General features: G+C 38.5%; 1 protein-coding gene across 14 annotated transcripts in view; it reads right to left on the bottom strand.

Annotated features, from left to right (window-relative positions):
* Nucleotides 1-25,144, bottom strand: part of LOC114241927 (bromodomain adjacent to zinc finger domain protein 2A) — a 122,851-nt gene that overhangs the window by 74,867 nt on the left and 22,840 nt on the right. For all 14 annotated transcript variants that reach the window (XM_028172917.2, XM_089735446.1, XM_089735461.1 and 11 more), the window contains exon 2: nt 9,812-9,935. The gene's annotated coding sequence lies outside the window, so the exon portion shown is untranslated. The remainder of the gene's footprint in view (nt 1-9,811; nt 9,936-25,144) is intronic.

Genomic DNA, 25,144 nt, shown 5'->3' with positions numbered 1-25,144 from the left:
CATCTTTAGCTAGAATGAGGTCGAAGAATTGCATGCATTGACATGGCAATAATCCCAGTCTGAACCCATGACTTCTGTGCGGAATAGTAGCGTGATGAAAGTTCATGGTTCAAGTTCTGACAACGTCTTCCCTCCATTAATCACTTAAATCTTATTATTTTTCAGGCAAGATACATATTATGTCTCAGGCCATGAACCACGGTTATAGTTGGCACAAGGGTAATTTTTAATTTCAATTATATCTAATTGCCATAGGAGACGAGAGTAGTGTTTATTTGACCTTAATATAATAAGGTTTTTTTTATTCTTAAGGTCAATGACTGCACCCCAAGGCCACGCAAGGATAATGCAATAAGGAAACCAACCGCCCGCCCACGCCCCGCGCCCTAGCAGTTGACTCTGACACACTTAGGGTTGGCACGTTTGCTTTTGATGGTATTATGGTAAAATTTTATCCCACATGATTTTTATTTGAAAATAGACAACGACCTATTTAAGAACTGTTTTTATATAAAACAATATGTTCTATACATATATATATTTCTTTATATTTGTTAGTGGTGTTTGTTTGCGTGTTTTGGATATTATGACACGAAATTACGACGACAAGTTGCGCGGGGCTTATTCCAATAAAACGGGTGTGTTTCATTTTTTTTTGTTGCTTAGATGGGTGGACGAGCTCACAGTTTACTGGTTACTGGGGCCCATAGACATCTACAACGTAAATGCGCCACCCACTTTGAGATATAAGTTCTAAGGTCTATAGTTACAACGGCTGCCCCACCCTTCAAGCCGAAACGCATTACTGTTTCACGGCAGAAATAGGCGGGGTGGTGGTACCTACCCGTGCGGACTCACAAGAGGTCCTACCAGGTGTTTCATAGTTTGTCTTTATTGTTCTCATCGATACATACCAAGGCATACCAAAAACCACATACCGTATTACTAAAACTCCGTTTACGGTTTGATTTGATTGCGAGTTGATTATATCCGACGTTTGGAATACTTTACAATTTTCATGGTCACGGACGACTTAAGTGTTACTCAAAACTACCGTCAAATTTTCTATTCCAGTCCAAACACCTTTCTTGATTGAGTATTACAATTCAGTTTAAAGCTTTTATGCTTTTTGGCTCAAGTTACTAAGTTCGGTGACGGGCTACTGTTGTTAGAACCTATGAGCACGTTTGAAATTGAAACTTTAATTAATTTGTACATCAATCAAACAATTAACTCGTAGAAACGAGTCAGCATCGCAGTCTGAACAAGTCCTTCGCAGCCGACTCATCGCGCTTCCTGGTCCTCTAGCACGCATCTTCACAGCCTCATCACACTGCAACAGCCCATCGCAGTCCAAAACCGGCTCATCAATTGGAGTCACACATTTCTGGTTTAGCAGCTCTGCATTACATGGAGAAATCACGGCAGTGATGCAGCTCAGCTCAAGCTCAGTCTCGACTTACCGCAGACTTCGAGCAGCACTAGCAATTGCAAGGTAATCAACACTAACTTAATATCACGACCTTCGGTCTCCGAGGGGAGTGATGTGGTGGTAGTCACCATAAAACACAAGATATTTAACAGTGAAGTTCGCTAACGATATTTTTTTTCGTACCTTTGCTGATAGCCATATGAAGCTATATCAGCTTTACCCTAGCGTCTAGGTGAGCTCTCGGGGCTCAAACCGGAGGTTTTGCAAACACTGACCCTAGCAAGAGCAGTGCTTCGCAGAGCCTACCATCGGATTGAAAACGCGACCCACTGAAAAGATCCGGCGAGAAACTCAGTGGGCTGTGTATATGGGTTAGTTTACTCCAAAAAAAGTTTGAATATATAGAAGTTTCGAACAACAATATTTGGACCGTCGGTCTACCGAGAAATTTCATCAGGTCGGTGGAAGAGCTTCCTTTTTTCATTACCCTCCAAAAACTAATTTTCGATAAACGACGTGCGAAGATAAGCTTCGGACAAAAAAAATCTAAATGTAACAAACAAACACCTTAAGCATTCGTGATCACGATTACTTCTAATTTAAAATTAATTGAATTAAAAGTTAAAAAAAAATTATTTCCGAAACATGAGTGACGAAATTATTAATTAGTAAAACTTTTTCATGCCGACCCTGACTGCAGGGAGATTTCACCCCCCGTGTTTAGGTGCTGACAATGTATATAATTTAGTATGTATATAGGTATACGTGATAGTAGGTTAGGCTAGGTCGCGGATTCTACTGTCCAGCGTCTGTCCTCTGTCTTGTAAATTGTATTTTTTGGGGTGTTCTACTATGAAGTTTTTTTTTCTCCGTCCTATGCTGATAGGCTTGAGAGGCTATATCAACGTTACCCTAGCGTGTAGGTAGGCTATCGGGACTCAAACCGGAGGTATAGCTAACACTGGCCCTAGCAAGAGTAGTGCTTCGCAGAATCTACCACCAGATCGGAAATGCGACCCACTGAGAAGATCCGGCGAGAAACCCAGTGGGCTCTGTCTATGGGTTAGTTGAGTCGCCGAAGTTTTGTTGGTCACTCGGCTGGACTCAGCTGGACTCGCCCGGCCTTACTTTTCTCATAAATACTACAGTAACATCACTACATAGTATAAAACAAAGTCGCTTTCTCTGTCCCTATATCTGTCTGTCCCTATAATAATATGTATACTTAAATCTTTAAAACTACGCAACTGATTTAGATGCGTTTTTTTTTAATAGATAAGAGTGATTGAAGAGAAAGGTTTATATGTATAATAACATCCATTAAATAATGAAGAAATCAATAATAAATTACAGTTTCCGAAGCGAGGGCGGGTCGCTAGTAATATATAAAATAAAAAATAGACAAATATATTTGTAACAACGAATGATTTTATCACTCAAAGCGAAGTCTGACAAACAATCGTTAATATGTTTAGTAATACTACGGATGAGGCATCCGGTGTAGTGGCGAGTCTGTACCGAGGTTCGAATCCTACGGAAGGCACCATTTTTGGTAATCTATACTAATATATAAATCTACAGTGGTTTTTACGGATGTTCCGTTATAACTACTGAACCATGCATCGGATTGACTTCAAACTTGGTATCCATGTAGAAATACATGTACTTAATGGATAGGCTAATATTTATTTGAGTGTGCGTTAATGATGAGAATCTTTGTGGGGGTGAGAAATAATAATGTTTATCTTAAATGGCCAGCGAATCCCCAGATATAGGATTTTGTTTATTTTTAATTGTAATAGTATTTATGGCCAGACTAAGTATAATTAAAAAAGGTATACCTTTTAAAGTGCTGTAAAAAATAATTGTAAACAGACATGATTTAACAAAAACCGACTTCAAATAGAAAAAAAAAAGATATTCCAAAACAAACTAATATACACTAAAAAAATTATCATCGAAATCGGTTGGCGTGATATTGAGTTATTGAGTTATTCATCTATTTGTCGCGCACGTACTTAATGCAAATTTAAGACTTATATGGTTTTCTCTTGGATACCATTATTAAAACTCGACTAAATTGAAATAGGACGACACGGGAAGCGTCAGATTTCTAATAAAAAAAAGAATCATCGAAAAATCGATTCACCCAGTCAAAAGTTATGAGGTAACCTACATACAAAAAACATACAGTCGAATTGAGAGCCTCTACCTTTTTTGAAGTCGGTTAATAAATTCCAATCATCGATTTTTGACGCGTAACACTCCCCAATCGAACGTTAAAACGTCACAGATCGGATAAATACGCAACTAAACAATCGGAGAACGATCATTTACAGTAACATCTAGCCGCTCTGTGGCCACTGGTCACGACAGGTCATCGACCTCTCATTGTCTAACTTGAACGCCGTGTACTAAAGAGAGAAAAGCCGATGTTATAACAGAACGTGGGAATCCAGTTTTAGAGCCGCATGTTTAAAACCTTCATCGTACATTAATAATTAATTTACATAAACTAGAGGTCCTGCAGTAGTCGAAATAGAACTATAATTAATTGGAATTGTAAGTTTGTACACTATTATGATTGTATTTTATACTTTTATAATCACAAATTTCGCCAAGAATACACTATAAAAAATATTAACAAAGACAAACAATATTTAATCTATTCTCAATTTGACAACAGACGTCAAGAACAAAAGTTTGACAATAAATAGTATGCATGCGTGCGTGCGTCAAATACATGGTATGTAGTGTGTGTAATGTTTTCTTTATTGATTTAATGTATCTTTTATGCATTATTTTAAAAAAATATTAGCATTGTGCACTTCTTCTCTATATTCTCTATAAGTGTAGAAAATTTCATACTCCTCCGTCCGCGCAATTTTCGTAAAAAGGGATACAAAGTTTTTGCTTCACGTTTGACACACAGACATATTATTATATAAACTCTTTGTTTATTGTCAAACCTTTGTTATTGTTTAAAGTCTGTGGTCAAATTGAGAATAGATTAATATTGTTTGTCTTTAATATTATTTGTCTATAGTGTAGTTTTGGGGAATTCCGTAATCATAGAAGTATAATAGTCTTCGAAATTAGAACCATCATAATGTTCAAACTTATAATTTCAATTAATATTGTCGAATTTCGACTACTGCGGGACCACTAGTTATTTTGAATTTCAAATGTAGAGTTTATTGAATTAGCAAAATTTCGGATAACTTTTTGCGTAGTAAATGTAAGTAGAGAAAAACGTATATATATATATATTTTTTTTTTATTGCTTAGATGGGTGGACGAGCTCACAGCCCACCTGGTGTTAAGTGGTTACTGGAGCCCATAGACATCTACAACGTAAATGCGCCACCCACCTTGAGATATAAGTTCAAAGGTCTCAAGTATAGTTACAACGGCTGCCCCACCCTTCAAACCGAAACGCATTACTGCTTAACGGCAGAAATAAGTAGGGTGGTGGTACCTACCCGCGTGGACTCTCAAGAGGTCCTACCACTAGTAAGAATATAAAATACATACCAATTTAATAATATTAATGGCATTTGTAGCTATATATGGGACGTGTATTGACCGTTCGCCAGTCGAGTATATAAAATATTTATTTAGTTTGAAAACTAAAGAAACACGCTTAAATAGCAAAACGAAATAACAATGGATTTAATCCCTCGATACTGCGCAGGGTTATTAGAACGTGCGAAAATATATTTAAAAAAAAAGACGGAAGGGAACCGACGGCGCAGTGCCACCACTGCGCGGACCGCGACGAGGAAGACACAGCGGAACACACGCTGGCGCGTTGCTCTGGATTCGACGAGCAGCGCGCCGCCCTCGTCGCGGTCATAGGAGAGGACCTCTCGCTGCCGCGCGTCGTGGCTACGATGCTCGGCAGCGACGCGTCCTGGAAGGCGATGCTCGACTTCTGCGAGTCCACCATCTCGCAGAAGGAGGCGGCGGAGCGAGAGAGGGAGAGCTCTTCCCTTTCCGCACCGATCCGTCGCCGTCGAGCCGGGGGCCGGAGGCGGGAATACGCCCGTACGTCCCGGCCCCTGTAGGTGGCGGCCTCCCCCCGGTGAAGGTCAAGGGGCGACCTGAGGGGGTGAGGCCGCGCGGCGCGCTACCAGCACTCTAGCGCGCTGCCGTGGAGTGAATAGAGCGACCGGTCGACGGTGTATCGCGTCCCGACCCGGCAGGCTGGTTCTGGTCCAGCGGGGTATTCCGGGACACCAGCGGCACCGTCTGGGCGGCCCGACGGGCTGCCGTACCGAGACGGCCGACGTTTCAGAGCCTTCGATTCGCCTCGAAGGCTCCGTCGGCTGGGCGTCCTTGGGGTGAGCCGCGCTGTCTGGTTGTAGTGTTGACCGCGGTAGCCCCCCTACCTCATCCGGGTTCTGACCTCGGAGGGGATCGGACGTCGGGTGTAAGAGTGCAGGGGAGTCGTTTAGTGGGTGGGCTCTAAAATCCTTGGGCCCGCGGTCTGCTCACAACACCATGCAGATCGTTGAGTCTCACATACCCCGCGCGCCCCTTTTGCGCGGGGACCTCGTAGGAGGTTCGGCCCTCTACCCGAAAAAAAAAAAAAAAAAAAAAAAAAAAAAAAAAAAAAAAAAAAAAAAAAAAAAGGACGTGTTGAAATCGACGAAAATGACGTTCAAAGATTTCGTTACACACAAACAAACATACATACATTTGTTTATTGCTTAGATGGCTGGACGAGCTCACAGCCCACCTGGTGTTAAGTGGTTACTGGAGTTTATAGACATCTACTTGTCACCTTGAGATATAAGTTCTAAGGTCTCAGTATAGTTACAACGGCTGCCCCACCCTTCAAACCGAAACGCATTACTGCGTCACGGCAGAAATAGGCGGGATAGTGGTACCTACCCGCGCGGACTCACAAATGGTCCTACCCACCAGTAAAAATATAAAATACATACCAATTTAATAATATTAATGACTTTTGCAGCTATATATCGAACGTGTATTGACCGTTCGCCAGTCGATCTGGTCTACTCGTGATTGACTCAAAAAACCCTTTCCAATTATTTAAATTAACAAGTGCAGTGTCTGTGACAGCGATACAGTTCAATATCAGCGCGCATGTGTGTTGTTCTTTCTCTCTTTCCTACCTATGCTGATAGCCTTGAGAGCAATACCGTATTTACCATAAGGGCACACGGGGCCCGTGCCCAGGGCCCCCATTCTCAGGGGGCCCCTAAGGACCGACAATTTCTCTCACACATTTATTCGGTTTCCCTTATCGTGATCGTATCCAAAAAACCAGCAGTATTCTAATATCATTAATGTCATATTATATCATACCGTATTTGATTACCTATAATAAATGGTCATAAAACTCAGTAAAACTCAGTAAAAAAATGTTATTATAATTCGCTTTTTTTACTTTCCAAAAGGGCCTCAAATTCTTGTGTGCCCTAAGGCCCCAGCCTAATTTAAGACGTTCCTGCTTGAGAGGCTATTTCAACTTCACCCTAACGTGTGTAGGTGAGCTCACGGGGCTCAAACCGGAGTGTTGCTAACACTGACCCTAGCAAGAGCCGTGCTTCGCGGAATCTACCACCGGATCGGAAACGCGACCCACCGAGAAGATCCGGCGAGAAACTCAGTGGGCTGCGTCTATGGGTTAATTCGCTCGTCGACGAGGACGGTGACTGGTAATCACACTTAGAAAATGGCATTGTAATCACTTACAAACGGAACTTCGGCCAATCGAATAAAAAGGTGGTGATTGAAATACTTTTGTGACAACTCGTCACGAGTTCGCACATCGTAAGGAATACTGATTAACCATCATTTGATGGTCACATGTCCAAAATAATTGGACAGTAGAACCGATTCGCTAGCTAGATTCTTTTCATAAAATATTTGTAACTACTGATATCATGCACCTCACACTTTTTTTTTACAATAAAATCATTGGTTCTTACACTATTTTTAAATCTAATTTCTTAAATTTTATTTTCTATTTTTTAGTTGGTTTTTCTATAAAAGAGTATTTTTTTAGTTTTTTTAAACTATTATTTATTTTTTATTTTAGTTGAATTTAAATTTTTTCAATCTGTATACTGATCTGTATATCTGTCATAAAACTGTCATCGGTATAACAAGTATGCCAAATTTCGAGTTAATCCGACGTTTTGAAGGGGGTCAAAATCATGTTCAAAGATTCCGTTATATACATACTAACATACATACGTCTGAAGCGAATAAAAGCGTATTAAAAATCACACCCTGTATTAGAAACCCAAACAGATTAAGGATTGGTCCGGTGGACTAAAGTTCTTTGTTAGATCTAATTACATAATGATGGTCACTCAGCGCTTGCTTTTAGGGTCGTTGAGCCAAAAAGATTGGAACTATTGCACTCACACGGAGGTTTTCAGAGAACTGTTTGGTCATCCTGAATTAGCATGAACTCTTCTATTCATTCTTAAAGTGAGGTTTAAAAATAACCTGATGAAATGGGCGGATCAGCGGTGTCACTGCCGATACTGATATCTATAAGAGTCAATGATATCTCACCATCAGTGGGTCAAATCAGGTCGTAGAAAAAAAAACGTTACCCTTATTGTTTCATCTGGTCAGTCGTCATCTTACAGTCGGTTACGGTAGTACTTCGGTCACCGTCCTCGTCGAACCCGTCGCTTGCGACGAAGGGCTCGACGAGCGAATTAACCCATAAACACAGCCCACTGAGTTTCTCGCCGGATCTTCTCAGTGGGCCGCGTTTCCGATCCGGTGGTAGATACTGCGAAGCACTGCTCTTGCTAGGGTCAGTGTTAGCATCACTCCGGTTTGAGCCCCGTGAGCTCACCTACTAGTTAAGGTTAGGCTGAAATAGCCTCTCAAGGCTATCAGCTTAGGTAGGAAATAAAAAAGACTATTGGATAAATTAGAAGATAGGCCCTTGTAAACACAATGGTGTATCGAAATTACAGGCCTGTAAATTCTGACTTAATATTGCCAATTAAATAAATCAGAGGTGGCAATGATTTTGTACGATACCTTGAGGGATGAAACATATTTCAAGTACGTCTGACTATCTGTTAGATAAAGTGATAAAGATTTTTCTTTCTATTTTTGATAAATAGTTATGCTTTGTAAATGATAATGTGACCTGAGATGTCCGCTTCTATAAGCTTAAAAGTCTGTACGCGTTTATTGAATCCGTTAGGCATACTGTAGACCGTTAGAGCGGTGTGAGACAACAGAATTGCTCATACAACTTATGACATTGTAACAAACGACAGAATCTTTGAAAACTCACACCACTGGATTGTAATTAATATGAAATCTAAATATGTCAAATCGAAGTCAACTAGCTGGGTGAAGATTTCCTACCGAATTCTTATCACTTTTCCTACCCGATTCATGTCTAAGCCGTCCTGCGCATTGCTGCTGATTGAAGAACATCAGTGATCGCAATCTCTCTTCTTCATCGGTCCCTTACTGCTGAGGATCGCGACCATATGTGGACTTTCTTCCTTAGTGTTACGTATAGACTACCTGCAACCGCTTTCTTAACCAGATCTGACCATTCGGCTGGTGTTCTGCGCAGAGCACCTCTGATTCATGTCTGAGAGACCGCATGATGTGTCCAAAGAAGCTCATAACACGCTCAACCTATTCGGCGTTAACTGGCTATAGAAGCCCATAGACTTTACGACGAGAATGACCTTTCGAGGTCAAAGTCTGAACTACATTATTTAACGGCTATCCCGACCTTCGAAAAGTAACACAATGACATGATTATATCGCAGTATAGAAATAGGCAAGATGGCAGTGTTTACCAGGGCGATCTTACAATACGCTCAGCCATCAGAGATTGAAAAAGTCTATAAGTCTTAACACAATCGTCTTCTAGAATATCTGTTGTATAAAATATCTATTGTACTATCTATAATTGATAAATACATTATGATGTATATTCGCTTACCGCTGGGTCTTTAGTTCGTTAACCCATTTCACGGATAAAAAAGACAAACTTCGGTTTTTATTTGTTTTTTTAATCTATATTTCATTTATAAGAAGAAAGGTCTGGCTCGAGTCTACACCCCCCCCAATTTTGGCTGAATACTTAATTAGTACGCCCTGTATATCTTAAACTAACACTTCCTGTATGTATTCAACATATTATTATATATATTTCACTGGATTGGTACACCGCACGTAATTCGTTTCCAAATTATTCTTGTCCACCTGATGGTTGTTTGGAAGAGATCTCTTTTAATAATAAGACCGCCAATTGTACTTTTTTTGTATTTATAGCATTGTTTATTAAATTTTTTGGTGTACAATAAAGAATACTCTCTCTCTCTCTCTCTTCGTCGTAAAACGCATCCTTACCTCGAGCTGTAGCTACCATTCAGAGTCCAGGGGAAGGGCGATTCCTCTCCTCTCCACTACACATGAACAACACAATGACATGTCACTACACTAACACTGCACACTCAACATAACTGGCGCTGATCTGAAACAAAGAAAACGCTCTTTAAATATTACACTAGATGATGACCGAGCTTTGCTTGGCTTTTTTTTTATAACGCCATCTTGTTGTGTCTTTAAAGCAGTAAAAATAGTATTATTATTCGCCAATGGATGTCGGGAAGAGTCATAAAGTTGAGTATTGAAAACACGAATAAAACAACATTTTCTGAAAATAAATCGTAGCTAGATCGATTTATCGCCCCCGAAATCCCCTGTATACTAAGTTTTATGAAAATCGTTGGAGCCGTTTCCGATATTCAGATTACATATATATTTATATACAAGAACTGCTCGTGTAAAGGTATAAGATAGTCTAATATGTCGATTGTTTTCGATAAAATTCGGTTCACTCATAGGGCAACATAATAGGAGCTTAATAGCAGGATATAGATAAAAGCCTTCGATATCGATACCACGTGATGAACTTGAAACATACATAGAAATAATGACTAATCTGACCTTGAAATGGGGCGGACGCGCGGCAGAAATGCAACAGTCTCACAAATCCCAGTGACCTCGTTTTATTAAAACAGTGGCTTGGCCGAAATCTCAATAGTTCTAAATCGATGTAACGTTGGGATTCTCAACCGATTTTGATGATAAATTATCGTTGGACAGTACTTTACAAAACGCATTTATTAGTGTGATCTGTATCGATCTATCCCTTTGTCTATTTAATAGAATCTTTAAACTTCATTTACACAACGTACCAAGGACCGATGACCGTTATCTATATGTATATTAATAGGTGAAGCAAAAACTTTCGAACCCCTTTATTACGAAAATTGCGCGGACGGAGGAATATGAAATTTCCCACACTTATAAAGAATAATAGAGGAGTGCAGAATGTAACTTATTTTTTTTTTAAATTATGCCTAAAAATACATTAAATCAATAAATAAAAAACATTACACACACTACCATAATTTGACCCAACACATATACTCGCGTTTCCGATCCGGTGGTAGATACTGCGAAGTACTGCTCTTGCTAGGGTCAGTGTTAGAATCACTCCGGTTTGAGCCCCGTGAGCTCACCTACTAGTTAAGGTTACGCTAAAATAGCCTCTCAAGGCTATCAGCTTAGGTAGGAGAAAAAAAATATATATTAACGAATGCGTCCAAATCTGCTCAGGGTTTATTGATTCTCAAACGTAAGACCTATGATATACAGGCCTTTTTGCATTAAACACTATCGAAAGAGATAAAACGAAGTGTAAATTAATAACCGGCTTGAAGACTAAAGATACATTAACTCGGTGGTGTAATAGTTAGCGCCACTGCTGGGCCGAGGGTCGTGGGATCGATTTCCGCATCAGCAAATATTCGTGTGATGACCAAGTTTGTTTAAATATTAAATATCCATCGACAGGTGCAAGGCTATTTGGTTTGGCAATTTTACAGGAGCCATTTAAAGTTTAAAATTACGAAAAAATATCATAATAAAAACATTTCTTCACGTAATTCCATGTAGTAAAATTAATTGAAGTTCAACAAAAAATATTGTAAGCTGTTGGTTCTAATGCCAAATAAAACGCATCTTTAATTACAAAGATAAATGTCGCTTAAGCCGCCTTACACCCCCCGATATCTATACTTTTAAATGGGTAGTATTTAATCCTACACTTGTATATTTATTATAAAAAAAAGAACACAATATTCCTAATCTAAAAGTACATGTTATCATCCGCAACATGCTTCGTCAGAACTGTAAATCAACTAAGTGCAATCTTAATATACACTAACAATTGCAAAACACTAAGGTAACTCAGTTTTTTAGTTTAGCACACAATAGTCACCTGCCCAGCATGAGTGGGTTGGCGCCGTGACCTTGTCGCAAAAATAGGAAACGACTTGTCGTTGCCGAGTGTTGTGGCATCGATGCTCGGCGGTGACGAGTCATGTAAGGCGATACTTGACTTCTGCGAGTGCACCATCTCGCAGAAGGCGTCGAGCGGGTGCCAGGGAGGCGGATCTCGCCCAAGCCCTGGCCCTCTGTTTCGAGTCCCCCTCACATGTCGGTCTGGGGACCGGCGAAGGGGGCCTAAGAAGACGACGTGCAAGCTGCTCTGCACGCGTTTTACGCAAGAGCATCCGGATGATGGAAGGTCGGCTATTCTTGAACCACGCTGGCACCCAGCGGGGCATTCCGTAGGATAACCTATTCTAACCGGCGCCATCTAGGCGGGCTTCGGATGGCCTGCCGACCGTGAGTATGTTTCTAGCTTCTACAGGTGGTGTGACATATTTAACTCGCCGTCCAATCTTTCAGTTCGATCGAAGGAGAATTTGAAAATGATTCCAACTGATCTGGAGACGTAACACATCAATATCCTGTAATAAAGTCTTTTTTTTTTTGGTTACAAATTTTTCTACATTGGTCTTTTTTTTTTTGCATGGCCCAGCACATTTTTACAGTAGATTTATCACCAAATACTTCTTTAAATGCATTTTTTACGTTCATAGGCGCGTCGCAATTTAATGCCTTTGGTTGTAGAGTTTGGGAGAAAGCACTGTTGCGAAGAGCTTCAAACAACATTTAGAAATCTTGTATTCGTTCAGAAGTTCAAAAGAACGTAAGAAGAACAAAAAGAAATGAAGTTGGGCGATTGGGATTTTAGCTATACAAGAAATAAATACGTGGAATGTAATTTGATAATGCAAACATACATTAACTGTTATACACTTTTAGAAAATGATTTTGGAAATTCCGTTGTAAGATGGTTAATTTAGTGTGCAAATAAGTATTTTTGTTATACGGTGAGTGATTTTGTCTTAAAATCTGTATATTAGTGGTTTCAGCTAGGCTTTCGTTGTAAATTAGATAAAAAAGGTCATCTGATTTTGGTTAATTTTATACGTGTTTTAATAAAATATGTTTAGGTAATCATGTAGTTAATTTGTAACGCATTCATAAGCACTATATGTCTTGTTTTGTCGTGCGCACATAGCTTATGTTGCAAGCCAGATTTTGTTTCTTTTTATTTGTATTTTTTATGTATCTTTAGCTTGTGACGTGTATTGTGAGCCTAATAAAATAAATAAATAAATAAATTTATCTGATATGCAGTGGATTATTAGTTGGGAGATTTAGTCAAATTCAAATTCAAATTCAAAATCATTTATTTCAACTTGGATGCCATCAAAAACACACTTGTTGAATGTCAAAATGTAAAAGAAAATGCTAACTCTACCACCGGTTCCAAAAAAAGCCACAGTCCTGAGAAGAACCGGCGAAACAAACTCAGCGGGCTTTTTTTTTTTTTGTATTTTCTCAACTATTTTCTTTTTTTTTTTTTAAACAAGAAAACATATTACAGTATACGAAAAAACAAGTCTAAAATACAATTCAAATAAATAATAATAATAATGAAAAATGAAAAGGCCAGGAGCGAACGCCTCATTCCCACGTAGTGCCATCTAGTAAAAAATCCTTAACTTTATAATATGCCTTGTTGCACAAACGTTCCTTGACAGTTTTCTTAAATTTATGAACAGGTAGTAGTTTGCATGAATTTTAAATAGAGGAGCAATTAATAATTCCCCCTTTTAAATGTATACCTTCTGTTAAAGTCTGTTTCTCATAGTACAGGGAATCTTAATTTAGGGCCAAATAATCGTATGTGACTTGTGTCCGCCATAGGTCATTATTATTACTTAAAATTTTACTTACTCTGTGTATGTGTATATTAAAATAGTAGCATACAGCATATTAACGATTGTAACGATCAATTTATGTAACAAAATCAAAGCGTCGACGCGGCCGTAACAACGCCCTTTGTTAGGGTGAGAAACAAAAGGGAATAAATAGTAGGGAGGGTGTAGTACACAGGGGCGCAATGCCCACAAGTTCATAGTGATAAAAACCTGTACAAATTTAAATATGACGTTGGCAAAGATTGACTTGCTTGAACACAGTCGATTTAGAGTTTGTGCCTAAATCGTCGCTGTCTAAAAATTATTATGTACTAGCTGATCCGGCAGACTTCGTAGTGCCTCAATCGATAAATAAAAGACCGAAACTTTTGTATAAAATAAACTTAAAAAAAACAAAAATAATCCGTCCGACGGGGGACGCATCAAAGGAAAAACAATATTGTTATTTTTATTTAATTCTGAGCATTCTCATTACATTTTAAACCTTCTCTGGACTTCCACAAATAATTCAAGACCAAAATTAGCCAAATCGGTACAGCCGTTCTCGAGTTTTAGCGAGACTAACGAACAGCAATTCGTTTTTATATATATAGATGGAAGACTACTCGATTAGTGATATAAAATTTGTAGACTGCAGATTCTAAGGGAAAAAAAATCAAAATTCAATAGTAATTCGTAAGCAATTCTTCTTCGAGCGTACGAGTATTTTTATCGAATTTTATTAAATCATATAAATACATAATATTTTGCCAATTTTTTTTTTATTGATGACCTATGCTGATTGCCTTGTGAGGCTATTTCAGCCTTGCCCTAGCGTGTAGGTGAGCTCTTGAGGCTCAAACCGTAAGTGTTGCTAGCACTGGCCCTAGCAAGAGCAGAGCTTTGCAGAATCTACCACCGGATCGGAAGCGCGATCCACTGAGAAGATACGGCGAGAAACTCAGTGGGCTAATGCCAATCGGGGCCTCTCTTCATTATCTATACATATAAATAAAATTGGAGTGTCTGTTTCTAATATTTAAATAACCACTTTTTACTACATGCATATAGACGGTACATTTTTTTTTTTTTTTTTGTCAGGAGGAAATCGCCGGACTTCCGCCCTTCCCTGGGGATGGAGGGCGGGGTATGTCGGAGTCGAACCGACTAAAACCTCCTGTCTCTCAACAACCAACGTCCAAACCTCGCATGAGACAAAACTCATGAAAAGGCAAAGAGGGGAAAGTGAAGCGTTTAGTGCGGAGCACATCTCTCCCATCACCCTCCCCCTCGGGACGCCGGACTGGTGGTCGTCGGCGCCACGACCACCAGCCCTCTCGGTCGGCAAATATAGACGGTACATACACCAAAATAACATTTTTTACAATTTTTGTCTGTCTGTTTGTTCCGGTTAATCTCTGGAACGGCTGGACCGATTTTGACGAGACTTTCACTGATAGGTAGGTGATATAAGGAGTAACTTAGGCTACTTTTTTTACACTAGCTTCGCCCCGCGGTGTCACTCGCGGTACGACAATAACCGCGGGTAACGTCGCGGGACTCAGACTCAGCTATCCATAATAAAATTTAATGTTTCCGAAGCGAAGCTAGGGCGGGTCGCTAGTTTAATAAGTAAATGTTTTTTTTATATTACAGGACTTTTGTTGTTAATAGTACTTTTAACGAGAACAAGAACCTAGTTACTCTTCTAGAACTTAGAATGATATCGCCACGACCGCTCACACTAGATGATTCGCCATAAATCAAATAAACAGTTCATTATATAATTTGTAACAGTATGGAACATCGAACGTACCACGGAGCGTGATATTAAATGAAACTCGAACTTATGCCAACTACATAAGTTTCAGAATACATTGGCATCGTTTACTAAAGGGAGCCCACCCTCTGAAAAGCGATCGTTTTGGCAAATTACGCCAAATGCTCTGATTCTTATGGTTATAACGTTTTTCGTTTATTTATTTTGTGACAGGCATATTTATGCGTCATAAAGTATGCTCATGTATGCTCACGGTTGACTGTCAAGCATATTTTGCGGTAGGCAGCGGCTTGGCTCTGCCCCTGGCATTGCTGAAGTCCATGGGCGACGGTAACCACTCACCATCAGGTGGGCCGTATGCTCGTCTGCCTACAAGGGCAATAAAATATATATATATATATATATATATTCGATTCAAAATATGAACGATATCAGGATCGTCTGTGGTCTGTTTTAGGCACAGATGGTTATCTGTGGTTTTAGGTAAATTAACAATTTTTTTATTACTTTATACAACGGCCGTCTGGTGTAGTGGTAAGTGACATGGTCACTACACAAGGGGGTCGCGGGTTCGAATCCCGCCAAGGGAAGATATTTGTATGATAAATATAAATGTCTTTTCCAGGGTTATGGATGTATATTAAATATATCTATGTGTATAATAAAAATCTTACATTTATTTCCGTTATCTGGTACCTGTAACACAAGTTCTTTACGAACTTATCACGGGACCAGTTAACGTGGCGTGATTGTTAGTAAATATTTATTTATTTATTATTATTACACTTGAATGATCTCACTGCCATTAAGGTATTATGTAGGTCCTGGAGCTCAAACACGTAAATGCAGGTAAACAGCAAAAGATTGAAAAGAAACGTCACTATTAGATACTACTAGCCGTACTCGCCCACTTCGCTGGGCATTTAAAATTAACATTATTATTTATTGGCATTATTATTAGGAAATCCAACACTCATATAAATATTAGCCTATCCATTAAGTACGTGTATTTCTACATGGATACCAAGTTTCGAGTCAATCGGATGCACGGTTCAGTAGTTGTAACGGAACATCCGTAAAAATCACAGTAGATTTATTTATATATACTAGAGGTCCCGCAGTAGTCGAAATTCGACTATAATTAATTGGAATTTTAAGTTTGTACACTATTATGATTGTATTTTATACTTCTATAATCACAAATTTCGCCAAGACTACACTATAAAAATATTAACAAAGACAAACATTATTTAATGTATTCTCAATTTGACAACAGACGTCAAGAGCGAAAGTTTGACAATAAATAGTATGCATGCGTGTGTGCGTCAGATATATGGTATGTAGTGTGTGTAATGTTTTCTTCATTGATTTAATGTATCTTTTATGCATTATTTAAAAAAAAAATTAGCATTGTGCACTTGTTCTCTATATTCTCTATAAGTGTGGAAAATTTCATACTCCTCCGTCCGCGCAATTTTCGTAAAAAGGGATACAAAGTTTTTGCTTCACGTATTAATATATAGATTTATTATTAGTATAGATTCAACTTTCACGATTTTTGTTTGTAATTATGTCATTGAAGTTCCGAATATTTTACGGTTTTCAACCAAGAAAATACTAAAATAATAACTACTTGTTTAAATAAGCATTATTCTAGCGTACTATTCTATTCAAATTTGCCATAAGAAAATCTAATGCAAATAGTTTTTTCATTAATACGTAGTTTACAACGTAGCTACGTCACAAATGGCCTCTATAATTAATTAACCTTATTAAACAAATCAGTATGAACAACTTCACAAGTTGCCGGGATAAGTAGAGCTATCCTGCCTATATCTGCCGCAAAGCAGCCATGCACTCTGGTTTGAAAAGTGGGAAAGTCGTTTTTGCCTACTATGTTTCTTGTCAGATTTTCTCAGTGGGTCGCGATCCTGATTCGGTGGAAGATTCTGCAAAGCACTGCTTTTCACTACTACCCGCTACCCGCCCAGGCGAAACTGGAATAGCTCGTTAGGCTACCAGCGAATAGACAGGAAAAGAAATAGTTACTATACATTGAGACTATGACCACGTCTCTCTCTCTCTCTTCCGGTCACCGTCCTCGTCGAACCCGTTGCTTGCGACGAAGGGCTCGACGAGCGAATTAACCCATAGACACAGCCCACTGAGTTTCTCGCCGGATCTTCTCAGTGGGTCGTGTTCCCGATCCGGTGGTAGATTCTGCGAAGCACTGCTCTTGCTAGGGCCAGTGTTAGCAACACTCCGGTTTGAGCCCCGTGAGCTCACCTACATGTTAGGGCGAAGCTGAAATAGCCTCTCTATTAGCATAGATAGGAAAAAAAAAACACGTCTCTAGACGGGTGGCCTCAGTCACGTTGTTCTATTTGCTCGTTAAATCATTCACACAATAAAAAAACGCACTTTAAAATCCAAACAGCCATTCAAGCCTGTATTAGCACAAACAATTCGCGAATTTTTAACGTTAAAAACGTCGATTTGACGGCAAAACTTCATAACAATACTACGCAGACTCCCTACCCTTAGATCGGTCACGAACTCCGCAAAACCGCTACAACACACTCCTTTGTCCCATACCCTGATCGATAAATCCACATTTCTAACAGAAAACAACTAACATCACAATATAACAAACTCGATCCACGCTCACATACATAGAATGTCTCCTACAAAATAAAACTGTCATGCTGTATTGATTCCGTTGGCACGATTGTCCTGCTCGTGCTACGGTCATCCCGGTAAGCGGGACCGAGACAGGTGTATTCTTGGCAAGCCGTTTGAGATGCCCCGTGATGTTTACTTGTGTGCAGATTAATACTGGGTAACGCCCTGTGCTTAGGGCTGATACTTCCGTGGACCCTTGCGTTGACTCTTTTACGATATAAGACAATTTCAAGTTTATTTAATAGTTGACAATTATATTTAAACTAGAGGTCCCGCAGTAGTCGAAATTCGACTATAATTAATTGGAATTGTAAGTTTGTACACTATTATAATTGTATTTTATACTTCTATAATCACAAATTTCGCCCAGACTATACTATAAAAATATTATAAAGACAAACAATATTTAATCTATTCTCAATTTGCCAACAGACGTCAAGAACAAAAGTTTGACAATAAATAGTATGCATGCGTGTGTGCGTCAAATACATGGTATGTAGTGTGTGTAATGTTTTCTTTATTGATTTAATGTATCTTTTATGCATTATTTTAAAAAAATATTAGCATTGTGCACTTCTTCTCTATATTCTCTATAAGTGTGGAAAATTTCATACTCCTCCGTCCGCGCAATTTTCGTAAAAAGGGATACAAAGTTTTTGCTTCACGTATTAATATATAGATAGTAGGTGTTAAGCTCAAAGGAATATCAAATAGTAGCTTTACAAGAATAGTTTTTGCACTAATCGTCAACATATATTACAAGAAAATTTGAAACTAAACCACGCATTTAAATAAATTAGCGATGACCTAGTGAAAGTAAAGATAGCGATTAGGAGATCTTACATTTGACTATAAAAAATAACTAAAACCATAAAGAATGAACCCCTAAAAATCCATAACCAAACTCCTATACAATTTAAAATCTATATTTAAAATTATCCGGAAGAAACAAGACACTTTTTAAACAAAAATCAACATAGCACGGTTGCCCTTTTTAACTGACTTCAAAAAAGGAGGAGGTTCTCAATTCGACTCTATGGTTTTTTTATGTTTGTTACCTGATAACTTTTGACTGGATGAATAGATTTTGATGATTTTTTATTTATTAGAAAGCTGACTGACGCTTCCCGTATGATCCCATTTCAATTTAGTCCAGTTCTGATAATGGTATCCATGAGAAAACCATATAAGTGTTAAATTTGCATTAAGTACGTGCGCGACAAAAAAGATGAATAACTCAGGAACTCAATATCACGCCAACCGATTTCGATGATTATTGTTTTTAGTGTATATTAATTTGTTTTGGAATATCTTTTGTTTTTCTATTTGAAGTCGTCGACGGTCTTTATAGCAATAAAAAGATATAAAAGCGTAATTCCCATTTGCTACTCAGATGGTACAAGAGCCCATAGAAATCACAACGTGAATGCCACCACCCGTCTGATGATATAAGGTCGAATTTCAAATAACGTAATGGTCGTGTAACCTGAGATCGAACTTCGAGTCATCATTTTTCACATCCAGTTCCTACTCCTTCAGTTTTATGTTCTACTATCGACATTTTTTATATAATCAATTGTGAGGAACGGAATATTATCAAAAAGTCAAGGTCGTGATACCATTACTGCTTGGCTATGGCAAAAGTGCAGTGTCTTCTACCTTTTAGGACAGAAGTTATACGTCTGAAGGCGAAAGAGGCTCCTGTAACCATTCATCGCGAGGGTCTTAAACATCCCATCTGTACAATTAAAAAAAATCCCGTTCGGTGCCAACCCTAGTCCCGGGTTTAAGAGTACTTAACTCGCTTTTGATTGCCCCTAGCCGAGCCTTTGTTAGTTTACAGATATTACATTTTATTATATTTTACTTGCATTTAGACAAAGGAGGTTGGGTTTACGCGAATTAATGAACGAATGCTAAATCTGGTTTTAAGACTTGACGAAGGTTTGCTAGGAGGTTCATTTTGTGTTTATACGTCTTTAGAAATCTTATAATCTATATATTAATACGTGAAGCAAAAACTTTGTATCCCTTTTTACGAAAATTGCGCGGACGGAGGAGTATGAAATTTTCCACACTTATAGAGAATATAGAGAACAAGTGCACAATGCTAATATTTTTTTTAAATAATGCATAAAAGATACATTAAATCAATAAAGAAAACATTACACACACTACATACCATGTATTTGACGCACACACGCATGCATAATATTTATTGTCAAACTTTTGTTCTTGACGTCTGTTGTCAAATTGAGAATACATTAAATAATGTTTGTCTTTGTTAATATTTTTTATAGTGTGGTCTTGGCGAAATTTGTGATTATAGAAGTATAAAATACAATCATAATAGTGTACAAACTTACAATTTCAATTAATTATAGTCGAATTTCGACTACTGCGGGACCTCTAGTACCTTTAAACGAGCAATTCTTGTATATTAATATATATACTTATATAATCTGAATCTCGGAAACGGCTCCAAAGATTTTCATTCAGTGTACAGGGAATTTCGGGGGCGATAAAAGTAATAATGATCTAGCTACGATTTATTTTCAGAAAATGTTGTTTTATTCGTGTTTTCAATAATCAACTCTTCCCGACATCTATTGGCGAATAATAATACTATTTTTCTTAATTGAGGGCAACTAACCGCTTTAAAGACACAACAAGATGGCGTTATCAAAAATCATTCCAGTATTTATATTATGGAAGGCGTATAATATTCTAGAGCTCTTAGAGTTATGGGTGTTGGTTGTTAGAGTTTACTGGTGGTAGGACCTCTTGTGAATCCGCACGGGTATATACCACCACCCTACCTATTTCTGCCGTGTAGCCGTAATGCGTTTCGGTTTGAAGGGTGAGGCAGCCATTATATCTATACTGAGAACTTAGAACTCGTATCTCAAGGAGGGTAACTTACACCACTTAACACCACGTGGGCTGTGAGCTCGTCCACCCATTCAAGCAATAAATATATAAAAAGAGTAGGTGAGTAATAATGTGTGTGTGTTTTGTGTCCCGATAATCGTAGTAGTGCTCATTTCGGAGACTACAAAGACTTATAGATGAATGCGCTAAAGAAACCACGTGACTCGTAGCAAGCAGGTCGAAACAGCAAAAATCATTCGACATTTCCCCAAGACATTCTGGAATGCGTTCAATTTTTGCGAAGCACACATGCACCGGGCAGATTCGTATTAAAGTTCAAACGCAATGCGGTATATGACGTAAATGATATTCAGTGTCAATGGTTCAGTATGTACTCTAAAGCCTTCGTCAAACAGAACGCGTACTTAACGTCGCGCTCTTCAAATTGACTAGATGAGTCTAACGCTCCTTGACGCAACGCATTCGCCAAATCATACCTAGTGCCTTTCGATAACAGTATGAAAATTTAAAAGTATTAAGAAATCGAGTGATTCAGATGTGGCATTGTATAAGCATGGGTATTTTCTAACTATTTATATCATTTTTTCGGGCATTATCTAGTATTTTAATACACATTCACTCGGAGGCTAAAATAAATTTGGAAAAAATTACAACGCCTGACGTCAAAGCGTCCTAACGCCGCGACAGCTGCGTACTTATAGCGTTGGGGCTCTGTTTGACGGTATGTTACCATAGTAGTACAATACATCCCGGCGTCATAGCGCGGCGTTAGTTTAGCGCTCTGACGCGCGCTAATTACGCGTTCTGTTTGACGAAGCTTAAGTTTCGTCGAAATTGGAAAATTTGTAGTTTTTTTAGTGTTAAGGGGTTACCGGAGCTCATAGACATCTACAACGTAAATGCGCCACACACCTTGAGATATAAGTTCTAAGGTCTCAGTATAGTTACAACGGCTGCCCCGCCCTTCAAACCGAAACGCATTACTGCTTCACGGCAGAAATAGGCAGGGTGGTGGTACTTACCCGTGCGGACTCACAAGAAGTCCTACCACCAGTAATTACGCAAATTATATTTTTGCGGGTTTAATTTTTATTACACGACTATCTGACCCGGCAGACTTCGTAGTGCCTCAATCGGTAAATAAATGACCTAAGCTTTTGTATAAAATAAACTTAAAACAAACAAAAGGAATTCGTCGGACGAGGGACAAAAACAAAATTGTTATTTTTGTTTAATTCCGAGCATTTTCATATTTATCTACCTTTTAAACCTTCTCTGGACTTCCGTAAATAATTCAAGACCAAAATTAGCCAAATCGGTCCAGCCGTTCTCGAGTTTTAGCGAGACTAACGAACAGTAATTCTATTTTATATATATACATGTTATTCCTTCACCGTGGAAGTCAATCGTGAATATTTGTTAAGTACGTATTTCATTAGAAAAATTGGTATCCTTATCCTTCCACATTCATAGTTCACACTCTCTTACCAACCTCATTTTCATTTCATCACATGTCCGTTCCATCCCAAACGCACACAATTTAAAGTTTACCATAAAATACTATTATTAAAGTTAATTGAAACTGCTATTAGTTAGGACTGTAATAGTAGATTCAACTTACTTTAATAATAGTGTTTTATGGTAAACATATCGATGGATGAATCTATATATTAATATGTGAAGCAAAAACTTTGTACCCCTTTTTACGAAAATTGCGCGGACGGAGGAGTATGAAATTTCTCACACTTATAGAGAATATAGAGAAAAAGTGCACAATGCTGATATTTTTTTAAAATAATGCATAAAAGATACTTTAAATCAATAACGAAAACATTACACACACTACCATGTATTTGACACAACATATATATAAAAATATACTCTTTGTTTACTGTCAATTGGGAAACTTTTGTTATTGCTTAAAGTCTGGAGTCGAATTGAAAATAGATTAATATTGTTTGTCTTTAATATTATTGATCTATAGTGCAGTTTTGGCGAATACTGTGATTATATTATCGATATATAATAGTGTTTGACAATAGAACCATAATAATGTTTAAACTTATAATTTCAGTTAATTATAGTCGAATCTCGACTACTGCGGGGCCACTAGTTCGAATAAAAGCGTTGTTAGTTAAAAGTCAATTCGAATGTCTACTGATGTCGCGTATATGTATGCGTGATATGTATTCGTTAGTCTGGTGATATAAACACGAGTGTCGTCCGACTATATACCCGTTTTTTTTTCCCATGGTATCGCCCCCATAGAAGGGTCGCAACGTAATCACGCTAATACGGGATTCAATCAGACCCTTTTGTGTCCACGCGGAGTAGCGAATTTTTAATTTGAATAATAACTACATTATTGATACACCTCGTACTGAATATCATTTGTGAAATGCAACTGTTTAATCTTCTTATTTCTTCCTAGGGTCGTGTTCAATTTTGCGGCCAAAAAAGAATCGAGTTCATGATTTAAAACTTTCTCGAATTTTCCATTTTTTTTTGTAGTTAGGCGTGTTCTGTATAAAAAATGCTTCATCACAATCAAATTAATCACTTATTTATTGATGATATTATATAATATTCATTTATATTTTTAATTTTACGCATTTGATAACGCCAACAAGGATGACAGTTTAGATAGGATTTTTTTTTAAAAAGCTTAGAAATCGTACTTCTTTTGTTTTTAATAATTTTCTAATATCCAGTTAGTTTTCTTTTATTATTGAATTATATACTGATTAAATAAATTACCGAATTTCAACACGTATTACTGGAAAAATAGGAAACAAGTTAAAATTTGAATTTCAGACCAATGGTATGTATGAGATTTGGGGTAGTTTTTCTGCGTGAGCCGGAAAGTGAGGCGTCCTCTGTCACGATTCACCCAGGACTGGGTGAATCGCCTCGACGGTCCTACGACCAGCCGAAGGATCGGCCAGCCGCCTGGATTAATGTATAACTCCGAATTTAATAGTGTTTACGAATACATATATAGTTATAGGGCCACGTGCCTGTTGTCATGACAACAAATTTATTGTACTTATAATTACGGTAACATTAAGGTTATGAGAATTAAATCAAATAACTCGCTTTTGGCCCCAAATTTGAAAACGACCCCCTAGCGTTATCCCGGTCTAGTGCCAGAGTTCGATTTCCTACTTAAACTCCTCCAACTCAAACATTGCCCGGTTTTCGGGTTCAATCTGGGTGAGCTCCATATCCGTATTTACCACATCCAACCAGCGTTTCTTGGCCAATCACGGAATCTTGGACACGGTACGTACAGGTTGAGGCATATATTTCTAACGTACTCTAGGGGCCTGCTGCTTTTGTGGCCGGTACCATCGGAGAAGATGTTTATTCTTGACGAACATTATAGATCCGCAGGTGTCGAGTGATAACCGATTTCATACATCGTGAATGACGCCACCAATCGTGAGACGCGAATTCAAAATTCAATAATAGTATATAACGGCAGTTCCTCTCAAATCATAACATGGGATTTTCAAAAGTTACCAAAAAATCTATAAAAAAAATGTTTAACACCGAACACAGCTATATCGCAAGTTCCAAGTATTTTGCCAAATACCTCCCCTATCGACCCTAACTAAAAAGCCAAGGGAACCAGATTAACAACTATTGTTTTTCAATGTTTTATCTCTGTCGCACACACATCACAGCTTAAATGTATTACGAGACAAGAGACACACAATAAATAGGGTGCAAGCAGTCCGTGTGTGCTGTGGTTAAAATTCTCGTTGGATCATTTCGAGATGTATGCTCATTTCGGACTATTTTTGACTGTTTTATTCGCGCAGATGGGGAACAGAGTTCAACAGAGCTACCGCTATGTAAGAGTGAGATAAGAGACATGAAGCCGGATTAGTTTTTATACATTGGGCCCGAATGCAAATCTAAGTGACATCAATTTTATTGGTGGCAGGACCTCTTGTGAGTCCGCACGGGAGGTTGAGCTCCCCTCCACGGTGTTTCCCGAGCGCTATGACATGTCCTCCTTCAAACGAGGCTTGTGGAGAGTATTAAGCGGTAGGCAGCGGCTTGGCTCTGCCCCTGGCATTGCTGAAGTCCATGGGCGACGGTAACCACTCACCATCAGGTGGGCCGTATGCTCGTATGCCTACAAGGGCAATTAAAAAAAAAAAAAAAAAAAGGTACCACCGCCCTGCCTATTTCTGC

This window comes from Bombyx mandarina, chromosome 02 (genome assembly GCF_030267445.1).
Source record: "Bombyx mandarina strain Sakado chromosome 02, ASM3026744v2".
Classification (NCBI taxonomy): Eukaryota; Metazoa; Arthropoda; class Insecta; order Lepidoptera; family Bombycidae; genus Bombyx; species Bombyx mandarina.
Note: the sequence above shows the minus strand (reverse complement) of the source record. Positions and strands in the feature narration are given on the sequence as shown.